The following is a 22,651-nucleotide window of genomic DNA, read 5'->3' as shown; positions in this document are numbered from 1 at the left end:
CTTTTTGTAGCTCTCACCTGAACTTTTTTTTCCCTTACCTAGTATAATTATTCTTTCATTATTTAGGGACGTAACATCTTACTTTAAAGTAAGTGAGTTCAGGGATAATGGAGAGAAACACAGAGGATTTTTTGTGGAGTGAAGCGTAGAGGTGTATGAAAAATGAAACCAAAAATAAGAATGGTAGCTAGGGCAGGTTAAAGAATATTTTGCAGGAGAGCAGCTTAGCTGTTATTAAGTTTGATCGAATCAGTTGTAACCAGCTATGAGGTGAAAGGAAATAAACTCCAATTTCCATGATAATCTGGTAATTGCATAGACAGGAATAAATCCAATGACCTTCTTTAATCTTACTCAAAGTTTTAAAGGACTTACAAATATAACTCCCCTCAAATAGTCAGGGTTACTCTCCATCATCCACAAGGACACGCACTACTTTATGCATACATGTTCTCCCTTAAAAATTATATATTTATGATGAAAGCTCTTCAAAACCTGAAAACATTATATTGAGATTTGAAAGTCCAGTTGTAAGTGCAAGTCCTTGTTGGGTTCAGAGTGGAATTGAGGATTTAAATCGGAGTTATTCTACTTTATGTCTACAAAACTTGAAAACTTACAAGAGTTCATTTTTTTCTAACAATGTAACATTTCTACTCATGGAGTGAAGATGCAAATATAATTCAATGTAGCAAAATTCTTGCCAACCGGTTTATTGACACAAATATTAGAAAATAATTATTGTTCAACAGTTTGGAAATTATCTGACTTTGAAACGTCAAAATTTAACGTAGCTGTTTGCTTTTCCTTGAGCAGTATTTTTTTACAAATTACCTGGATATATGATTGTCAAATGTTGCACCTATTACCTAGCTAACACAAAAGTCTACAATATATTTTGTCTTCTGTCAACTGTTTATGTTTCTGCTTCTGTTCTTCTAATTTATGTACTAAAAGTTGATTGGTTAAATTTAAATTAGTCCTTTTTCAGCTCTCAACAATTATTGAAGAATGATTCCATAGCCGGAAAGAATTGTACCCAAAACTACTAAAGGAGTTTTTTACTATTTCTCATCAGGAACAAGATTGTGTGATACAATAAAGGTAATGAAGTATGGATGGTTTAGTTATTTACTCCTCAAAAATATTCATTAATTTAGTCTTATTTCCTTGTTTTTATTAATGTGTTGACTTTTTAACAGTCAATTATTAAAGCAGATTAGGATATAATAAGAATTATATCATAGATTAGATCAATTCACCACAATTCAAAGAGTGTGGGCTTGTACACTTACAACCCTTTTCATGCCCCTTTTTTGGCTATTATAAAAAAATATATATCGGTTTATTAACCCACATAAAAGTTGGTATGGAGATCGGTTTATCATTTCCCTGTAAAATATTCTTCATCAATATCACGGGAAACCATTTTATAAATTTTGAGATTCCGAGAAATTCTGTCATGAAATAAAAAAGTGATCAATACTGTAATATTTCAACAGCAACTAATTTGATGTTGTGAGTTCATGTTAAACGAATAACCTTTAAGCTGAATCAATTGATACATTTGCGAAAGATCGTAAATTGTAAACTTAATTTAAAATTGAAAAAATAATTTTTATGGTTTTTTTAGGTTCTTTTTAGGTATAACTTTTTTATGGATGCACATAACACATCATTTGTGCAGCACACATCATGAAAAGGTTTATTCAAATTAGGGTTGGGACATGTACTCAGAACATCAATATAAAAAATACCTGCATGTTGCTCGCAAAAAAAAAAACGTGCGTGTAATTACAATTTTGGTGTAAAATTATAAAAAAATTGTTTCTTTATATATTTGGGTGTCCAGTTCTTACACGGTCACTATCCCTCAAAAAAAAATAACTGATCTCTATTTTTATCTCAAATGCATATACAATAATATTTATTAAGATTTTCATTTAGTGAATTACATAAAAGAATTAAATGTAAATTTGCAGGAGAAAAAACTAGCATCGAACCTCAACTAAAAATAAGACGGATCTTCATTTTTTCGGATGCAGGTCGGTTCGAAACTTTTAACATAAATATTCAAGTAAATTAGGGGGCCCAAACTCCTGACTCATACCAAAATTAGATGTATACTGTGTAAAATTTTAAGAGTATGAATAAAATAGGATTAATATTACAGTTTTACTGATTACTGATGCGTGAATAATGAATAACCTAACATTATTATAATTGAAACATAAATATTAGTTATTATTACTGTTATAATAATATTGGAATAACCAAGCGACAGAACTCACAATTTGAAGAATGTTTGAGAGGGAGCAGCTAAAAGATGTAGAAAGTAAATCAAAATCCTACTACTAATCTAGTAAATGAATAGACAGGAATTATGCCCATGTCAATCGATTATTATACTCAGAGTCTAACACTTATTATAAGTCCTTAACAAATCCTCAAATTTTCGTTCAGTCTTTCATGTGCTCAAGCATATTATACTTAAAAGTTCTCTTCTGAAATTTAAGAATAATGATATCAGCTTTGGAAAATATAAAACACCGTGTCCTCACGAAACAAATATTTTTGTACCGGGACAATTCCACGCAAATGTAACATCCGTAACATTTATAACGCTGATTATTTTGTCACTTCTCTCAAAATCCAAAGAGTAAAAACATTTCATATTGCTGGCTTACCTTTATCCCAATAAGTATAACTAAAATATGTATATTTAATTTTTGTAATTCAAATCAATGCCTCGTCAATGTTAGGCTTATTTTCTAAATTTTTCTCTGAATGTAGCGTCCATAGCGCAGCAATTGCCCACCAGCTCTAGTACCAAAATAAATAATGGTATTTCGACACATACTAAAAAATATATTAAATTGTTATACAATCATATTTCCATATTATAGATAAAAATTATCTATTACAATGGAAGTAATAAGAATTTTTTCTGGTTATTCTACTTTTCGTGTCCATAATCAATCAAAAATAATTGTACAAATTTAAACATTTTATACGGTTTTTCTGCACATATTCCAATAATTTATTTCAAATGTCTGTGGTTATCATTGGTATCAAGTAGTATCCAATTTTGGTGATAATTCTTCTTTCTTTCTTAAAACCTTTTACGTAATAAGGTAATATTTATAAAAAAAATTATCACTCAAAAAAGACCGCTAAAGATAAAAAAAAATTCGATCAATAGTGTATCATTCTAGCATCGCCAAATGCAGTTGTCCATAGCTTATGTTTTTACTATGGTTTGTTTGTTTGTCTGTTTGTAGAAGTATGAAGGAAAAAGTTTTTGACGGTTTTCGATAAAACTTAGTATGAAGATTATATATGTGAAAAAAGGCAAAATTGACTACAACTCAAATTTGTATTTCTGTAGTTATAATAACGATACTTTTTATACTGCATGATGTGAAAGGTTAAGGTCACACAAAAGGTAGAGTAAAATTCTAAGCATTGCAAACTTTTGAAGAATAATATACAGCAAAAAAAAATTAGAAATAGTTTGTCCATTCTCATGAGCACTTTTTTTTTTTGGGGGGGTCAGGTTAAACGTTACGTCTTATTAGGGGGTATTGGAAAAACGAGGTTTTTTGTTTCATAGGAAAGTAAGATGGGTAGAGTTGAAATAGTCTATTTTTCCATTACATTACTTTTTGGATGACAGCTAAAATGAACTCAAACTCGACGCAAGACAAAACAACTCAAATTTGACTCTAACTTAACAATTTTAATTCGAATCCAACACTAATATCAACGTGTATATATGAATATCAATACCAATTTTTTTCTCTTTACTTAGATTAGATTTAGATTAATGGATGTTACTTGATTATATAAAAAGGAAATATGTAGTATAAATTTCCAAATACATATATATATATGAACAAGGTACATTTATTTATACGTACAAAAGCCAAGAATTGACCACCAAAAGAAAAATCCTTCTTCTATGATTACTGAAAATTTTGTACAACTTTATAATTTATGAGTTAATTTTCTTTTCCTAAGTTATTGTCATTATTATTAAATCCCTTGGCGGGTACAAGAGATTGCACTTAAACCAGCCAATATTTATTGTCAAGTAAAATAATTATAAATTGGTGGATTTTATTTGAAAAACCATATCGAACCCAAATTAAATCTCATAAATCCAACAAAGGTTATCAACTATAGCTAAAATTCTTGTATATCTTAAAACCATACAATAAATTTGAATACAAAGTCTACGATATTTAATATTCATTAAATAAAAAACTAATTAGGATTTTATCTATTTCTTGATTATGGTCTGAATTGTTTTTAAGTTGAAATGTTGCAAATGTTATTTAGGAAAAATCTTTCTAGCTTCCCTGTGTGTTGCCGAGTCAAACACATACCAATTTCCTTGTATTTTTCACGTAATAAATTTAATCAAATTTTGTCCTCGGTTATTCCTCACATCACCTCATTCATTAGGGTAATGTAAAAAAAAATTAAATATAGTTGCATAAATTATGACTATGAATTATAAATGTTTGTTTAGAATCAAGAATAATGTGAAAGAAACAATTATTATAAAACAATCAAAGGTAAAGAGTCAAATTTCATTTCCTATATTGAAATTTATGTCTTGCTGGCGGAAGTAGGTCAAAATAATACTTACTCATGTACTTTGATTCAAGATTCAATAATCTTGGAGATTTTAAGGTCCATTAGATCCATAAATATATATTTATATATTAAATTATGTGCTGAAGAGTTCAATAAAAAGTTAAAGGTTAAATCTGCTCCACATACCTATAAGAAGCATATCCTTTATGACCCCAAGGCAGAAAAAGAATAAATCTTAATGGCCAGAAGATTGTTTTACAATTTAACCTTTTGACTCTCTTTGAAATAAACAATTTAATAAAATGTTAATTAATTTTTTCCCCTCCATTAAATAACTGTTATTCAGTGAAAAATATAATTTTAAATTCAAAACTTTTTGTTATTATAACAATAATAACAATCAATAATGGAATTTAAATGAAAAAAAGTTGTAATAGAATAAATTATTCATTATGTTGATGAAGAATTTGATTTTTAACTTGCTGGACTTGTTAAAGTATATTTATATCTAGACAACCTAGACAAAATCTTCATTAGCCAGTTAGTCAGTTGTTCATTTTGCCACTTCTATTCCCTATACACATAGATATATGTTTTTGAACATAGATTGTCTTAATTCAAATCATTAATAACCTTCTGTAATTTCCCTTCAAATACTGACGTGAGTAACCTAATACATATTACACATATTATTTCAGCAAAATAAAACCTTATTGCTCCTTAGAAGTTGTTACATATGAATCTATGTGTAAGTACCAGTTCATACATTGCATACTTTTTTTAATATTCTGAGTTCATGATGTAAAATAGTAGTTGGAGAAAAGAAGATTAAATTTTGTCAACTTAAAGGCTTTATTAATTCTAAATTATTATGAAGCAAAATATTTTCTATGTATACTGAATAAAAATATCCTACTTGTCCCTCTTTCATCCTGTGCAGAATGTTTTCGAAAGCCACTTAGCCCCATGATCACTTTGCCGAAAAAATTAATTAAGATATTTCATTATAATTATTAGTAATTAATTGATTTCATAATGAAGATGCTTCAACAGTTAGCTCGAACCTCTATTTGAATAGTTGTAACAAAAATCATAACAACCATTTTATGAATAACTACCTAAAGTAGAAAAAGAAAAAACGTGATTTAAGGGAGTTCTTGATAAGGACAAAGGGGACATAGTCACGGAACAAACGTTCCTTAATATATCAAACACTACACTAGATGTGGAGAAAGGCAATGTACCATGTCTATTTTGAAGGATGACTAAGGATATCAGGACATTCTGGAAAAATGAAGTAGTTATCCGCAATAACCCGAAAAAGTTTAAAAAAAAAAAAGGAATTGCAGGAACCAGTCGTAGAAAATACACGGATCAAAAGAAAACGTTCTTGGAAGTTGCCTTTTAATAAATACTCAAAAAACTTGGACTCGTCAGAACTAGAAAGTTGGGACACTGTCCTGACACTAACTCAATTCTGTTTCCAAAATTTCCAAAATTTGACTCGAATCTACTACTAGTTACTAATTTTGTTTTTTTTTATAAAAGTATGTTAGAAGGAATGATGGAAATAAAGTAATATAGGTATTTAAGTACTTATATAGAATAACTCTAAAGGGACCTGCGTCAATATATACAATCAAACTTGGTCTAACAGCCACTATTATAAGCTTGTCACCTGAAAAGTAGCCATACCCAATTTTCAAGTATTGAATTCTTATGAAATAGGAAACCTGATTGAAAGGGTCGCCTGCACTAAATACCTAAGGCAAATGAGAGAACACCAAAATATCAACATTAAAAACATAAATAAAAAGGAAATAAATATGTTTCTGGTCACCCTATTGCAAAGACTATTAAAAATTTGTCGTTCTCTCATGATTCTTGAGTTTGAATTGTTAATATATCGTTTTTTAAGGTTTATTTAAGAATACACTTCTTAAGTTAATATATAAGAGTAATTTCAATGTTCAAAAATAATATAATTCATTCTTTATATATTATGTAACTTAGTTATTATTAAAAATTCATCATGTTATAAAATAAACTTTAAAAACACTTGTACGAACAGACTCTCATAAAAATAGGGGATGAAAAAATAAAAAGATTTTTTTATGTGTAGTTTGTTTATGTTAGAATTCTAAGATATAACGATCTACTATACACTATAATTATACAATAGGTTAAAAACCTCCTCGTATAAAATATTTATTGTCGTTTTCTGTCCATTTTATCTAAATATAAGGAAATCTGCACCCTATTTGACACTGTTGAAAATGCAACATATAATTGACCATGTGAAAATACTCATTTTGTTAAGTATAAAGCAATTTTTCAAATGTTTGACTTATGATTTATTTATTGGCATTGTCATTGCTAACTTGTCATGTTCCTTCTTCAATCATAATGATTATTGAAGATACATACTAAGATTAACTCGCTCATCCTCTTCCTAATTTCCTTTTTTAATTCGTATTTAATATACGTTCTCCATTTTTCTATGAGGACAATAATTCATTAACTTTAATTTTTTTGGTGTATTTTCATTCTGATCTTGTTTTACGAAAAAATCAACTTATTTGCAAAAACCAAACTGGCCCTCCAGAGCCCAGGAATCTGATCTTATCATAATTAAACATAGCTTTACGCACGTAATTAAAAATTTTAAACAACTTTTATTTTATGTTTTAAAGCCTGTATCTGTCTCAGTTTTTGAAATAAATGCGTTTTTGTCATTGTTTTTCTAAGTCGGACGTACAGCACATACAAAACCACACTCACCAGCACAAATGAATTATTTTAACACTTTGTAAGATTATTAGATATGATAAATCTAAATAATTATTCAGAGATAAATTATATTAATTATCAAGTTGGTTGGCGTCGAATTCACACATTTAGTGGCACATTGGATTCCTTCCATTTATATTTTTCGGAAAGCTAAACATTTTCATGGAAGAGAAGATTGGATACTTTTTATGCGTAGATGATCTATTTTTACAAACATTGTACTACACATGAATATTATGAAAAATATATTGCAATTACTGGCTAATTATACAAAAACTAATTAAATAAATTGTTATGTCCACTAAATAGACCGCATTGAAATATGAATTTATGGAACTTGACAATTTTAAGCCAGTCCGGAACTTGAAGGAAAAAACATGTATCTTTCTGCGGAGTGTTTCCTCTCTTTTCCTTAAGATCTTTTGACCTGCACTAATTGGTGGTTTTTTTGTTTCTCTGACCGGCCACTGAGTATTAGTTTTACTATGTCTCTTTAAAAATATATTGTTTGAAAAAGTTTGAATAGCATCATTTTTGGTCATTTGCCCGAGACTTTAATAGTCCATATTCAATTTATATCAATGAAAAAAGTTTTTTTTGGATAGTCTTTCTCTTCAACTCTTGACTTTGCACATTTTACTTTTATATGCTATCTTCAAAGCATTAAAATGCATCCTGCAAAAATTACTACACTGTTTGTAGAAAATAAATAATGATTTTTCCCCTTTTTTAAATTATATTTGGCCTAATTCCTAAACTTGCAAAATAAATTGGCAAAAATTATAAAGACGCAATTCAAAGACCTAGTTAAGGATTTGAAACATCAATACAGTAATAAATATTTTTATTGTTTATACAATAGTATAGATAAATGCATTTTCAGATTTTGCAAAATAATTGACTTAGGTACGTACCTCTTCTTTACATCATTTTTCTTTTTGTTCTAAATTCAAATACCAGGTGGTCCATTGAAATCTGAATAATTACTAATTCAATAATTAATTCAGGTTAAGTGATTGAAATTCATTTATATTTCGATATATTAAAACCTCAAACAATTTTTCTATTACTTTACGCTTGTTCTCTTCCTGCTACATGGTGAAACTAAACAGATTAAGTATAAAGCAAAAGTGTTTGTACTATTGACTGTACTTTCAGGGAAGTTAAAGCTTAGAAAGATAAACGCAATAAGTATTAAAAAAAGAACTAGAAATATGTCCAAATACTTCTACCCACCCCTGTATGTCTAAGGTAAACCAAATTAAGCCGAACTCATTCGTTTTGGACTGGTCATATAGGAAAATTGGATCTAAAATTTTTGGCTTGGAGAGGTGTGAAACGGATAAGCAACTTTGTGACTCAAATCACAAGAGAAGCTGCTGACTACAAATTATAGTGTACTTTTTAACCGCATGATTTATAAGTATTAATGAGTCGCTGGTTCATTTTGTAAGAATGGGTTCTTACACATTTATAGATACACGTTTTACGAGTAACTCACATTTCTCAGTTTAGTGGTTTGTGCAATAGTTCTGACCCAGGATCTGATCACTGATATCTACATTAATGATTTGAAAAGTTGGATAAATTACATAGTGAATAAGATTTCTAGACATTTGTCTGGTTAAAAGATACTTCATTTTGTTGACACATAAATATACACAGAAGTATATGTGACTATACATACCTAAATTGTTTTATTTCACTTTTGATTTTAATGAGCACACATATAATGATTAAGTATTGACTATAGGTCATAAAAAAGGAAAGTTGTTTTTCTACTTGGCTATCAATGAAGCACAAGGACGCATGATAAGTTTATTTAATTCATGTTCTCCGAGAATTTATTTATTACAGCGTATCACTATACAAGTCTATCAAGAAAATGTAATGTATATATATATACCTACATATTCAATATGGATACATTTCTTAAGATAAAATGTGAATAATATAGATTTATTTTAAGATGACCGTCAAAAAATCTGAATAAGATACTTTTTAAATCATTTGAATTCAATTGGGAGTATTTTTTTTTCTTTTTGTGGATGCTTTGAGCAAATACATTTAAATATCTAAATACCGTGTCCATTCAAGTAGGCAACGTTTTTTGGAACTATACTTCCTTTTCAGGCTTGCATTTAAAGAGAGCCGGCGTTCTGTTTCAACCGTAGTCTAGACCAAAGCAGTAAAACTATGTCACAAACACGAATATTATATTAAGGAGATTTCTTTGGCAACAAGAAAATTTTGTTACACTTAAGATGTCAATTCTAAGATATTGCATGTCATGACGTTACTTATTCTTTTTTCACGTCGTTAACTTAATTGTATCTTGCAATTTTTCCTTCAAAAGAAGGAGATGAAACGGAATTATTATTCAATAATTGTTTGGAATTGTTCACAGAGCTCATTCTAATTAGATAACTAACATTTTCAACACTGATTAACGGCAACGAAGTAGAATAATCGACAGATGACAACAAAATACTATGTAAATTTTGAGTTAGTGAGGTGACGCAGTAGCCATCATATCCCAGGAGTATAGCTTTGGTTTAGACGAATTCTACTTAGGTTGATCAAGACCACAGTTTTCCCACATATTTCCCAAATTAAATAAAAAAAGCTGCTGGATTTATGAAAGGATAAGGTTTTAATCATTTATCCAAATAAGAGTTGTTTTGTACGTATAAATATTTATTTTTATTAAGTTTAAGTAAAAAATTCGGAGCGTTTTTTGCTAGATGTCTTAGGTGAGCTATATCTCAAAATTTATACAATGCATAAAAAAAGCCACCTTAAAGTATGCTTACAGGTTAAGCGTAAAACTTAAAAAAGTTTATTTACAGGTTTGCGTTTGGTAAAGCTAGTTGTATGTTACAGCTTCTAAAACGGAAGTAAAAATAGAGAAAATTTGAAATATTCTTCAGTATAATTATAACCATTACGACCAAGGTGAAGAGGCGTTGCAGGTGGTCATTTTTTTTTTTTTTTCCTTTTTGCTGTTTATGGACCCAATACAGTATAGAATAAGACAGTAAAGCAGTGGTTCCGACAATTCTGTTCTGGTAATATGGATGTCGAAGATGAAGCACGCTGAAGTCAAAATAGCTTCATTTAACGAAAATCAAGATTCGAGACATTTAACAATGAATACTAAATCTATTAAGGCTCAATTATTATATGTAGATCCACATTTTCTTTTTCACAGTCGCCATATTTATTTTTCTTAAAAAAATATATATGATTTTAAATATATACATTAACATCAATGGGACCAGAACAAAAAGGTCTCAGGAGCCATTGCTCTTCCCCTTCACAAAATTTTGAAAATTAAAAAAAAAAAAAATTACTATGCAATAGATTAAATTGTCTTGGGGAAAATGATCCACTGTCATAATTTTGTGGAAAAAAAGTTCTCTTTTGTACAAAACTGTTGTTCGTTGATATAGTTTTTTTTTTTTAAATTAACAATAGAGTAGGTTTGACGTTACATTAAGAAATTCGGAATTATACATTACACATATAGGAGCTGTGCTTTCACGTCTAGAGAAAGTAGTTGCTTTATTCTTTCTGTGCCAGACGCTGAACTTGCAGTCTTGCAGTCGCTTCAATGGGCATCAAAGAAACCTCTTAATATCCCAATATAGACCCCAGCTCTCAGTTTGTATAGGTGAAGTATTGTGCCAAAATACAGCTTAAACTGTACTTCCGCAAAGTTTCTAGGTACCCTTCTAATATTCTATAGTATACCCCAGCTCACGGGGAGTGTGAAGGTGAACTTCTGGGCTAGAGTAAAGTTAAAATTCTCCGCCGCCGCTTCCCTGAGAGAAACCCTCCTAATATCCAAAATACAACCCCCCTTTGGTTGTACACCTGAAGTAATGGACTAAAATACAGTATAAACTCTACTACCATCTAAGCATCCAAACCCCCTGCAACTATGCTAGAATACACCCCAACCACGAGTTGCGGGCTGCTGTTCCCCGAGGCAGGTTAAATTCTTCCACATCCGCTTCCCTGAATATCAAAGAACCCTTATAACATACACAATTTACCACGACCCTCAGGTTGTACAGGCAAAATGTAAAATGCTATTTTATAACCGCCAGTACCCCAAATACCAAAAACAATCTGACCAGATCTATTTTTGGAGCATTCAAAAGCTACTTTAAATTTTTCGCCCACGATTAAAGCACAACAGACGTTCACATTTGATATATAGACTACAGTAGATTTGCCTGGCGTTGCCCAGTTTATTTAGAAATTAAAATCAATTAATAACTCTTCTTCTAAATATAGAACCAAAATAAAGACCGTAAAATTTTAATACTTATTCTCATTTAGATAGTTTGAGTATGAGTATACAAATATATAGGCACTCTATTTTCATTCAGTGAGGAAGTATTTGTTATTTGTGGGTCAGACGCAGAACTTGTATTCTCGCAGTCGCTTCAATGAGCATCAAAGAAACCTCTTAATATCCCAAACTACACTCCTGCTCTCAGGTTGAACAAGTGAAGTAAAGAGCCAAAATACAGTTAATACGCTACTGCCGCCGTGTTTCTAGGAACCAAGGAACCCTTCTAATATTTTATAGTACACCCCAAGCTACGGGTTGTGCAGTTGAACTGTTGGATCCGAGTTAAGTTTTCACGCTATAAGGAAGTATTTGTTATTGCTGGGTCAGATCCCAAAATTGCAGTCTCGCAGTCGCTTCAATGAGCATCAAAGAAACCTCCTAATATCCCAAAAAATACACACTCTCAGCTTGTACAGGTGAAGTAGAGAGCCAAAATACAGATTAAACTCTACTGCTGCCGTGTTTATAGGCACCATTGAGCCCTTCTAATATTATATAGTACATCCTAGCCCATAGTTTGTGCAGGTGAACTGTTGGACCCAAAGGAAGTTAAATTCCTCTGCCACTCCTTCCCTGAACACCAAAAAATCTTCCTAATATCCCCAAAATTCTGTACATGGTTTGAGGGCTGCTCGTCCCTGAGGCAGCTTAAATTTTGTCACAAATACACAAAATAATTAGATATTATATACATATGCTCCGTTACCAAAAGAACAGGACTACAATTTCATTGTTTATATATATATATATTAGCCATTTTATTATTTCTATAAAGAAGTGTTGGCTATTTCTTCATATCAGTATTATCATAACTACTCTTTTAATCAAATATTACTAGACAATATTATAAAACAGTATTGAATAAAATACTATGTAGATCTTTTTTTAAATGGTGAAGAAATAATATGACAGTGATAGTCTGCGAGTATATAGCAGATAAACAGCAGTCGGTAGGATTGACTTATTCGGCTAACTACCAGATCATTTCGGGCCTTTTTTCTGTTTCTGTTTGGAGGAAAGGTTGTGTGATACAATACAATAAAGATAACGACGTGAAGGGGAGAAAAAAAGAGTGATTAGGAAATCAGTCCTAGGACAGTGCAACATTACAAGAAAATCCTTTGATTTTTTTAGCTGTCCCATTTTTTGGAATTGGTAATTTGAAGAATGAATTTTCTCTTCCTTAGCAATTGGCATTATTATTTAATTTCTGAGTAGTGAACATCGTTTCCAAAATAGGTTCATTTATATTCAAAACCTCTTGAACATTCGTGGGTTCTTATAAAAGACATAGTGTAACGCTGAGGATTTGTTGTGGAGTTATTCCTTGTTGGATTCATTCGAATTGGGAATCGATATATGAGTAATTCTAGTAAATGTCCTTATTTATACCCTTTTCTACTTCCTCCCTTGTCAGAGATGATTGTGGCTATTCTAATGAAAAGTCATGTGCATTATCCTTTCTCTCCTTTAAAACATTTTTAAAATTGTCAAAGTTAACGGGTTGATTTTCGGTTTCTTTTTTTAAATATGCCCATTGTACACAGGATTTTCATCACAACTTGGTAGTATCAATTCTCCGATGACGTCACAACCCAGGAATTCTTCTCATTTATTTATTTTAACCCACCAAAGAAGAGCCTTCTTGTATTCTTCTGAAATAGGGGATTCTTTGGTCAGTTGGTATGCCCTATCTGACCTCAGTAAGAGCCATCCTCTTTGAAATGAAGATTGAGTTCAAATAGTTGCTTCCCAAAAATTTAAAAAAAAGTTATCTGGCCAATTTGGCATTTATGAAAAGAAATCATGTGAAAAAAAGACACACACCCTTCCCTCAAAGAAAATTCCCAGTAACGACCTTGCCCCATTGCGTACACCCCTTATGAAATCACCCTCTCTCTCCTCTAAATATATTCCAGCACAAGGATCAACATTATTAACTGACACGGACATTTGTACTCTTTAACAATTTCTTTAACAAATTACTCTGATGAATTTGTTGGAGGCATCGCAAATTTCTATTAAATTAACAAAAGTTAATCCTTTAAAGTTATAGAATTAGAAAAGAAAATAATGACAGCTTGAAAAAATAAAGACATTGTTAAATTTGCCAAGAACAAAAAAAAAAAACTCGTACGCTAAAGAATACTTAGTATTTACAACCCTAAATATTATACACTTCCATTTTCTTTCTAATATGACATGAAGGATCAAGCTTCCTAGCTGAGCTTTAGCTAAATACCCTCTTTGCTAAATCTCATCTAAAGAAACATTCCTTATTATTTATTATATATAATATCTCTTTTTTAATATGATCTTTTGCGACACACCCTCGTTCTGAAAAATGAGATATCATCTCATATTTTATACAACTCTACACAGTAAAGAGTTGTATAAATTATAATATATCCTAAACTGTTTTAAAATGACGTGCATTTTCAATTACATTGTACTTTCTTAGATCAAACAACTATACAGTTCTAACATACACTCACAAATGACTTCTTTGGGTACATGATAAAATACAATCTTTTGCTTTATCAATAAATATGATACAAGATCGTTTTCCTATTTTTTTTTTAAACTTAAACTAGGGTTAGATTTTGATATGTTATGTTTAATTAATAAAAGGGGATGCCGCAAATAATTGAGCATATCTTAAGCCCCATGAATTATGAAAAAGAAGATGCAGAATATATTTTCTTAAAAAGTTATGTTGGCATTTATTCATAGTTTAGACACAACATAAAGGTAGAATTTTTGCAATTCAATTAGAGTATATGTATATCTACATGAATATATATTTGCAACAACCATTGCATTTAAAAACAAACAGGTTATCAAGGATGAATTAAATACTGCGTAATATCCACATAGTAACTGATCAAAAAAGAATATGTAATAAGGTAGAACTTGTATTTAGAAACAGTATATTCGATATAAAAAAAGGGTTCTGAGAACAACTTTTGGCAACTCAGATTAAATGTTATTATGGAATGTAGTGTAAAAGGGCCATATAATATGATTATGTTTATTTGAAGGTAATTCAAAATATATTTCTCGAAGAAAATGTGATATAAACTTAATTCATCCTACCATTTTATCTGTACTGAAATGCATATATATAATGTATATAACGTTGAACAAAACGGGCAAAGTTCATAATTGTTACAAATTTATCAATAGATCTGCATTATTTTTAGGGTCTCTATTTCCTCATCAACAACACTGCATATACATGGTGCCCGGTACTTTTGCCTTAAATTATTTTTCCTAAAACAATTTTGTCGTAGAACATTTTTCTAATAAACGAATTTGTCTCAAGGATATTTCGCCTTAATATATAAATAAATGAAGTTTATCCATCTTTATGGGTTATTTTTGGTCAAAATGGATATTTCTCTTGAACTTCATAATTTAAAAATGTAATGTTCATTACTATATGATTTAGTTATCTTTTGAAAAGAATGGAATTATGCTCTTGCTTCCTATTATACTGGTTCGTCGTCAATCCAATAGTATTTTCAAGTATGAATAATCAATCTTGTCTAATAATAATTTATAACAGAGAAGTGATTATCACTTCTTCTATTCAAATCCTTGCAGTGTTTTTTTTTCTTATTACACTAACTTTTTTTTTGCTTCTGGTTTTAATTCATTAGATTTTCATATTTGATGCATTAATTTGTGTGTATTAAAATTTTGGGGCATAATTTTTTCATTTATCAATAAAAACAAACATTTCATGGTAATAAACACTTTTTTTTCTCAACAGGAATGTCTTTTTTTTTAAATAGATAAATACAAACAGGAAATTTTACGTAATATATACATACATAAATAAACATTAAAGTTTATAATTAATTTCCTATTTAAAGATCTAAATTCCTTGGGATTGCCTATCATCATCTAATCATATTTCATATATTGAAAAAAAAATTCAAGCAAAAAAAGAAGCATATTAAAATATTTAAGTAAATAATAAAATAAAAATAAACCATTCCAGAAACTCCGACTTCACGACATGCTTCTTGCAATAGTTGATAATACATTTTAACATTTTCAAATGCCTAGCACAAGTTGATGGGAAGTATTTTATTAATCTAAACGCGTATCTCCACGTTGAATCGTTCGTTAGGTTTTGTATCTTCAGTTTAAATGAGGTATACCTAGCTGCAGCAGATATCATAATCCTCTAATGTGAGCAGTGTCAATTGGTTCCTCTTCTATAGTCTTCTCTTGGATAGTTTAAGCTTTGACATTTAAAATACTAGCACTGATAGCTTTTTTTCCTGTACTGTAAAATGTTCTAGATGTCATGCCAAATAATATGTATGCCTTTACAAAATGTGGGGGTTAAAATTCCGAATGAATTCTTGATTTACAATGATAAAAGACTTGACGATGTGTAAAACAGGACATTCGCTAAAAGTATGAATTATATTATTAAAAGTTATCCCACAATCCTTGAAGGGACGATCAAATTCGATAAGATCATTTAACATTTGTTATTGTGCCGTGAATTTTCGGCATCATCGATCCCCACTCGAGAATGCGCAATCACCTTACCCCAAGATGAAGGACATTTTTATAAAAGCTCAAGTTATTATCTTAAGCTCGGGGTATTCCTTACTCCTTGCTTCCAATTTCATATACAATGGAGTGAGAGTCACATGTTTTAGAGCTGATCGCTTCAGAGGAAAAATAAATCTTCCGGTATTAAAAATAGAATTTATATGAGTGTCATGAATAGTTATAGTATCATTTTCGATGGTATTCTTTTCCATCATTTTTGGCGATAGAAAATTTTTAAAGGAGGGTCTCTTTTTTTTTTTTTTTTGGCTTTTATGCACAATATGGACGAAATTTTTCGAATCATAAAGAGGATTTTTTTTATTAAAAATTCAAAGAAAACATCACCTTGTACCAAAAATAAACAATAACAACGTATCAACTTGATTTATTTTATATATTAAGGAGAAATATCCTTGAGGCAAAATGGTTTTTAGGAAAAATGTCCTAAGGCGAAATCATTTAAGGTAAAAATAGTTCCGTTCGTGTGCTTTACCGCATAGAGCATTTCCTGGACCTTGGAAATAATGTTTTCTATTTTGATACACTCATTCATAAGAAGGTGACGTGACGATAAGCCAATCCAGATAGGTGAGTTTCACTTCGAAGCGACGCCATACTATGTCCTCTACCACTCTCAACATCATGACAACCATTATGACAAAACATGAAATGATGTATCCTTCTTACAGAATGAAAAATTTATATCCTCCGGACTCACTCACGATTTATAGGTAAAAAGTGAGGACGTTGCAGTTCTATACCTAAGCCAGTTCTGGAGACAATCGCTAAAGAACTTTTCAAAATTACTAATGGGATTACTTTTTCCGGTCTCTTTCTAGGTCCAATCCATTCATTCTTCTCTAAACTAAAGTGCAGAGGTGTTCCACAGCATGGCCGTTGGAGAAGGCTTCTCTTATTATTTTACTAAAGACAGTTTCTAGTGGGATATATGCTAGAGTTGGATGCCCTGAACTCTTCTTATCCGCTTTTTATATCTAGGATACTGTTTTGGTCCCAGATAGAAAGTATGAAATTGTTCAACACGATGCCCTTTTAGAGGAGCTGACCGACGGAATTATCCCTTGGTGTTTGAAATACTCATCACGTTTTAGGTGACTCCTAATTACTCTGGGAAATGCAGAGTACTACCACTGTATAATAAAAAAACAGCTCTACAATACTGATACTGGGAGTCATTATCAGTTAAAACTTTTTCCGTTTGGTTCAACTACTCGGAAATTATTCGGATTAGACATAATGAATTTTTATGCAACAAGTTTCCATCTATTTACAAAAAAAAACTGATTAATTAAATAATACTTATGATAAGTACTTTTTTTATAATTTGAATTTAAATATGAAGTGCCACAGTCCCCCCCCCTACGCTCAAATCATAAATAAAGTTCAAGCTCCAATCGGCATCTACTGTTTTTGTTATGCGGAAAAATCCCATTTGTGTAGCTGAGATCCAATATAAATTATTTTGTTTTTATGGGACACCGTAATGTAGAGTAATAAAACAACTATCATTCAGATGTTTTAATCACTTCAGTAATGTATCGTACATAATCAACAAACAGTCTATGTTATAAACTTGTGTAATGCATTGTTGTGCAAAAAATGAAATTAAGATATGCAGTAGTGATGGAATCGATTTATTTAACATGGGAATGGATTTTTAAGTATTGCATTAAAAGTTCATTCTTATTCCTAAATATTTTGTATCTTAGGATCTTTATTTTTCATGCTTTGTCTATTTATAAATTTTCACGATTTCTTCATGTATCTATTTACAGCCATACAATTACTTCCATGATCCGTGTCCCCTAAAAGATGCGTAAATGCATAAATATGCAGATGTTAAAGGTTTAAAAAGTAGGATATTTCTTAGTCATCAAAAACATTGAACAAGTGAACAATCCTGTAAACATATCAATTTATAGATATTCCGCATTAGAATTGTTATGTCATATGTATCTATCTATAAATTTTCAGATGTGAAATATCTGAATAGGCAATGACTTTGAATATGTGTGTTTTTTGTTTTAATTTTTTTTAATTGAAATAAAAGTTTTGTAATGTTACATTTGGACTTAAAAGTCCCGGCTTAAGAAAGAAAATCCGGTTTTTTTCTATCAAAATTGTTTTTTTATTATTACTTTTTTCGTCCTGTGTGTTATATAATTACATTAATTTATATCTCAGAGGAATCTTTAATGCCTTTCCAACCTTTCCTTCAGAAAAAAAAAAGTCGAAATTAATAGTTAATTAGCCAATTACGACATTTCCTCAACTGCTTTACCATCAATACTCATTTAGTTAGAGGGATATGTTATCTACATTATCTATATGAAACAATTTCAGTTCAGCAAATCAACATTCAAACATTTATGAGAGCCAACAATAAGAGATAAGTAGCTTACAAAAATATAGAGGAATTGTTAGTGATAAAAATCGTGTTTACTTTTAAGCTTTTCATCACTAAGAATAGACGTAGACATTACAGAAAATATATCAAGAGCTAGAAGAGCAACGTTTATTCCAAATGAAAGGAGCTAGATACGGAAAAGAAGAAAAAATTATTGACATAAAAGAAACAATTTCAGTTGTTGAACCCACTACAAAAGAAGGCTGTGAATCCATCTAAAGTTCCTAATGCTCTTCTAGTTTTATATATATATAGTTTCAAAACTGACATGGAATCCTGAATAGTTTTTGTCATTGTGGTTCTTATCTCACCTATTGCAGCCACAAAGAGTGGTACGGCTGAAGAAGCTTCCCGACTACTTTTACTTAAGTAAATTGGCCTGCTCTCTTTATTTCTAACAGTCACTTTCGAAGATCTTGTAGCTAGCAGTGCCCTGATTGGGTAGTAATTTTCTCACCGATCTCGAAATGTGAGTGTGAGAAAGTATCCTTTTGAAAAAAATTATAGCAATAATAGCTCTAAAGTGTTTATTTACATTTACTGCTTCAAGTGCTGCATGAATATTCCAAAAAAAGTCAAATATTATTCTCCGTTGAAATAACCCTTTATGCTCCGGCCTTCCTTATCATTTGAAATAGGTTCAATCTGACTGGCAATCACACCTGAAAGTATTCTATATGTTCCATTTACTATAGTGATCGCCCTCAAATTATCAAGGTTTAAGGCATCTCCCTTTTTGGGGATCAGAACAATGCGTCCTTCGGTTATAACTTCTAGCAGATATCCCTTTTGTCCTTTTTATAAAGACACTCGACAATCTATTCCCTACAAGTAATACACATCTTTCTACCAATCCCATCAGGTACTGAGCCGCCCTTGTGTATATAATGTTTTTTGTGATGTATTCTGACATTATAAATTTCTAGGGGAATTACTTCTGGTCCCTCCAAATACCTTATAGAAGATTTTATGAAGTGCCTCTGCAAAGTCATTTTGATAATCTAGAGTTTACCCTTTATTACTGAGGCATTTACTTACATTCGCTTGTAAACAGAGCAACAGTCTTGTGCGTAAATAGTAATCTCCTTGAATGATAACATTATTAAATCAAAAATAACATACGAGTACGAGTTGTATTAGCTTTAATAATGAGAGATTCACGATTAATTTTTAAGAATACAGGGAAACAGCATTGCCTCAAACATCCAACCCTTGTGTAACTCGAGTGATTAGGAAATTGCATAAGTCTCTAATAATTTTCCCAAAGAGGTTTCCAACGGATAAATTGTCGTAAATCAGTATCCCCCTCTAGAATAGAAGGCAGGTTAATGTTCATTCTCGGTATGCTCGTCTTTGATATATTTGATTCATTTAATGTGGAAATTTCAGGAATTTGAGTTCTATTAAATTCGTCCAATTTGTTTGTTTCAAAATCTCAATGAAGTAAAAGTATTCGATATTTTGCTTCACAAAAGTCTAACTCCTTTTTCCCAATATCAGTATCCTCGTCATTCAACTCGGCTGTTTCATGTTCGAAGACAGAGGTTCCAGCTTCGATATATTTCGAAATAGACTTTTCCCTAATTTGAAGAAAAGCTTCTAATTCCCAAGGAGCATCTCTTTCCTTATGAATTTCTTGACATGATAGAATATGGTTCCGAATTCGAGTGGACTTTGCTTTCAAGCCTCTCCTAAAGGGCTTGAATTTTTCAATTTCAGGGGGATCAAGGATCTTTTTATGAAGAGAGATTATAGATATTAAAGTGTTTTTCACTATAAATATAAATTTTTTTTTATAAATAATAAAATAGTGCTTCTCTTGAGTCTTTAAAGAGAAGAAGAAATTCAATTAAGATTTAAGCATATAAAATAGTCTATAGTGATAACTGATGAGTCCTTCATATGGAAACTACCCCAAATGAAATTAAGCTAAGAATATAATTAATCTTTGAGCGTAAAATTCAAAACTGATCTCAGTTTTTCTCTGGGTCATCAGGTTTCAGAAATATTTGAGATTATAGTAATTCGAGACTATTATCGTTCAGAGACATTTTTTATCATTAAAACAATCACCAAATTCAAGTGCGATGAAAAAATTGATTGAAAAAGGTATTTTATGATTATAAAAGGTTTTTTATAGATTCTGTATTCTCTTCATAACTCGAAGTATTTACATTTTTAGGCCGAAAAATGATGAAAAACGACACTCTTCTTGAGACCATTATAACTTATTCATCATGCATAGTATAAGGAGTAACATAGCTTATATTATAGAAAAATATTCTATCTTTTATTTTTTTTAAATACATATTTAAAAAATAAGGATCTCCAAGGACTTTAGTTCGATTTGGTATTTTTTGAGTGATCCCATTTTTTAAGGGGGTGAACAAGCAAATATGCAACATTATCTTATATTGTGTAAGATTCCAATGTCCTCATAATGACGTCATATGCCCTAATAAATAAAATCATAACATAATTAATAACGTGCTTCGCTTGAATTCAAATAAAATAATTGATAATTACTATTAGGTATACATATTTTGAATATTAAAATTCTCTACTCATCAGGAATGAATCCTTCGTAGAATTCGGAGTTCCAAATAAGACTAAGAGCATCTCTTGAGATGGATAATCAAGTTAGAAGTATCTTCCTTTGGTCCTAATTCTTGGAGAACAAAAAATTCCACTTCTTCAGGTATTCATGAATGATCTTTGTCTTTAAAAATTGTCTGTGTAAAATTGCATTTCAATTTTAAGTTGTAATATATTTTTGTTTTATGGCTAAAGCTTATCATTGTTGTAGTACATAACTAACAAATTATTTATTTTCCATCTGGAGCAATTTATCTGAATATAAATGGATCCCGTCATAGTTTCAACCATTGAATATATAACATTGTTCTATATGGATGTAGAGATTCCCACCAAAGAAAATAATCGACTCCACTCTAGTATAAAGCTTAGTTTTGTTCGGTTTTCTTCTTTGGCTAAATTTTCAGCCTGTTACACTTACTTAGATTTTGGAATTCGAGCATCTCGTGTTGAGGATAAAGTATCTCGGGTATCTTCTTTTGTCCTAATTCATGAAGAAATTTTCGTCTTTAATTAATGAAGATCAATCTAAGTAAATGAAAAAAACTTTTATATTTATAATATAGTCTAAATAGTTTTCCATGTTATTTTTAATATATTTAAGTTTTATAATTGTAGCTTATGTTCGGATGACACCTAATATTTTACTGAATTATAATTACATATTTCACATCCAGTCATATATTTTATTCAATTAGAATTGTAGTGTATAGAAGAGGATGTATGACTTGACATTAACCAATTCAGCATACATATTTTATAACTTACTAATAAATTTAAACATTGGTGAAAATTTGGTGTCCTCTGTGTAATCCATCATGTCTACATTCTAATGATAATTGATAATGGATAATTAAGTGATTAGCATTTCTTCGATTTGAATTGCTGTCCTTTCTGTTTATTTTTCTTTAATCTTATATTAATTAATATTACTTATTTTGTCTGTGGTTCCCACACATTAGTCATAACATAACTGAGATTATTATTTACATTAAATAAAGGTAGGTGATTCGTCCTCTGGTAAGCTTTATCCTATACGAATTTTCCAAGGACGAGTAATCCCAGGACGAACTTTCCCAATAAAATTTTTTCCATAGGTGAGCTTTCCTAACCTATGGATGGAGTATAGACAGGGAAAGGGAGAGAGAGGGGGAATCACAGATGTACAGAAATAGAGATAGGGGGGGGATCTTGTAACCCGAACAACATAAGTTTTATTGTTAACAAATTAGTGTCGAGTCATTCTCAAAAATTTGTTAACAAGCATAATATAATTAAGCTGAATTTTATATTCAGTG

At 30.5% G+C, this 22,651-nt stretch overlaps 1 long non-coding RNA gene across 1 annotated transcript in view; it reads left to right on the top strand.

Moving 5' to 3' along the window:
- LOC139905761 (uncharacterized) overlaps positions 1-21,978 on the top strand; it is a 37,509-nt gene extending 15,531 nt beyond the window's left edge. The window contains exons 2-3 of the long non-coding RNA XR_011780801.1: positions 992-1,104; positions 21,330-21,978. This is a non-coding gene — a long non-coding RNA (uncharacterized lncRNA). The remainder of the gene's footprint in view (positions 1-991; positions 1,105-21,329) is intronic.
- The last annotated feature ends 673 nt before the right edge of the window (positions 21,979-22,651 follow it).

Source organism: Lepeophtheirus salmonis, chromosome 6 (genome assembly GCF_016086655.4).
Source record: "Lepeophtheirus salmonis chromosome 6, UVic_Lsal_1.4, whole genome shotgun sequence".
Taxonomy (NCBI): domain Eukaryota; kingdom Metazoa; phylum Arthropoda; class Copepoda; order Siphonostomatoida; family Caligidae; genus Lepeophtheirus; species Lepeophtheirus salmonis.
The sequence above is the reverse complement of the archived record's forward strand: the minus strand, read 5'-3'. Positions and strand labels throughout refer to the sequence as shown.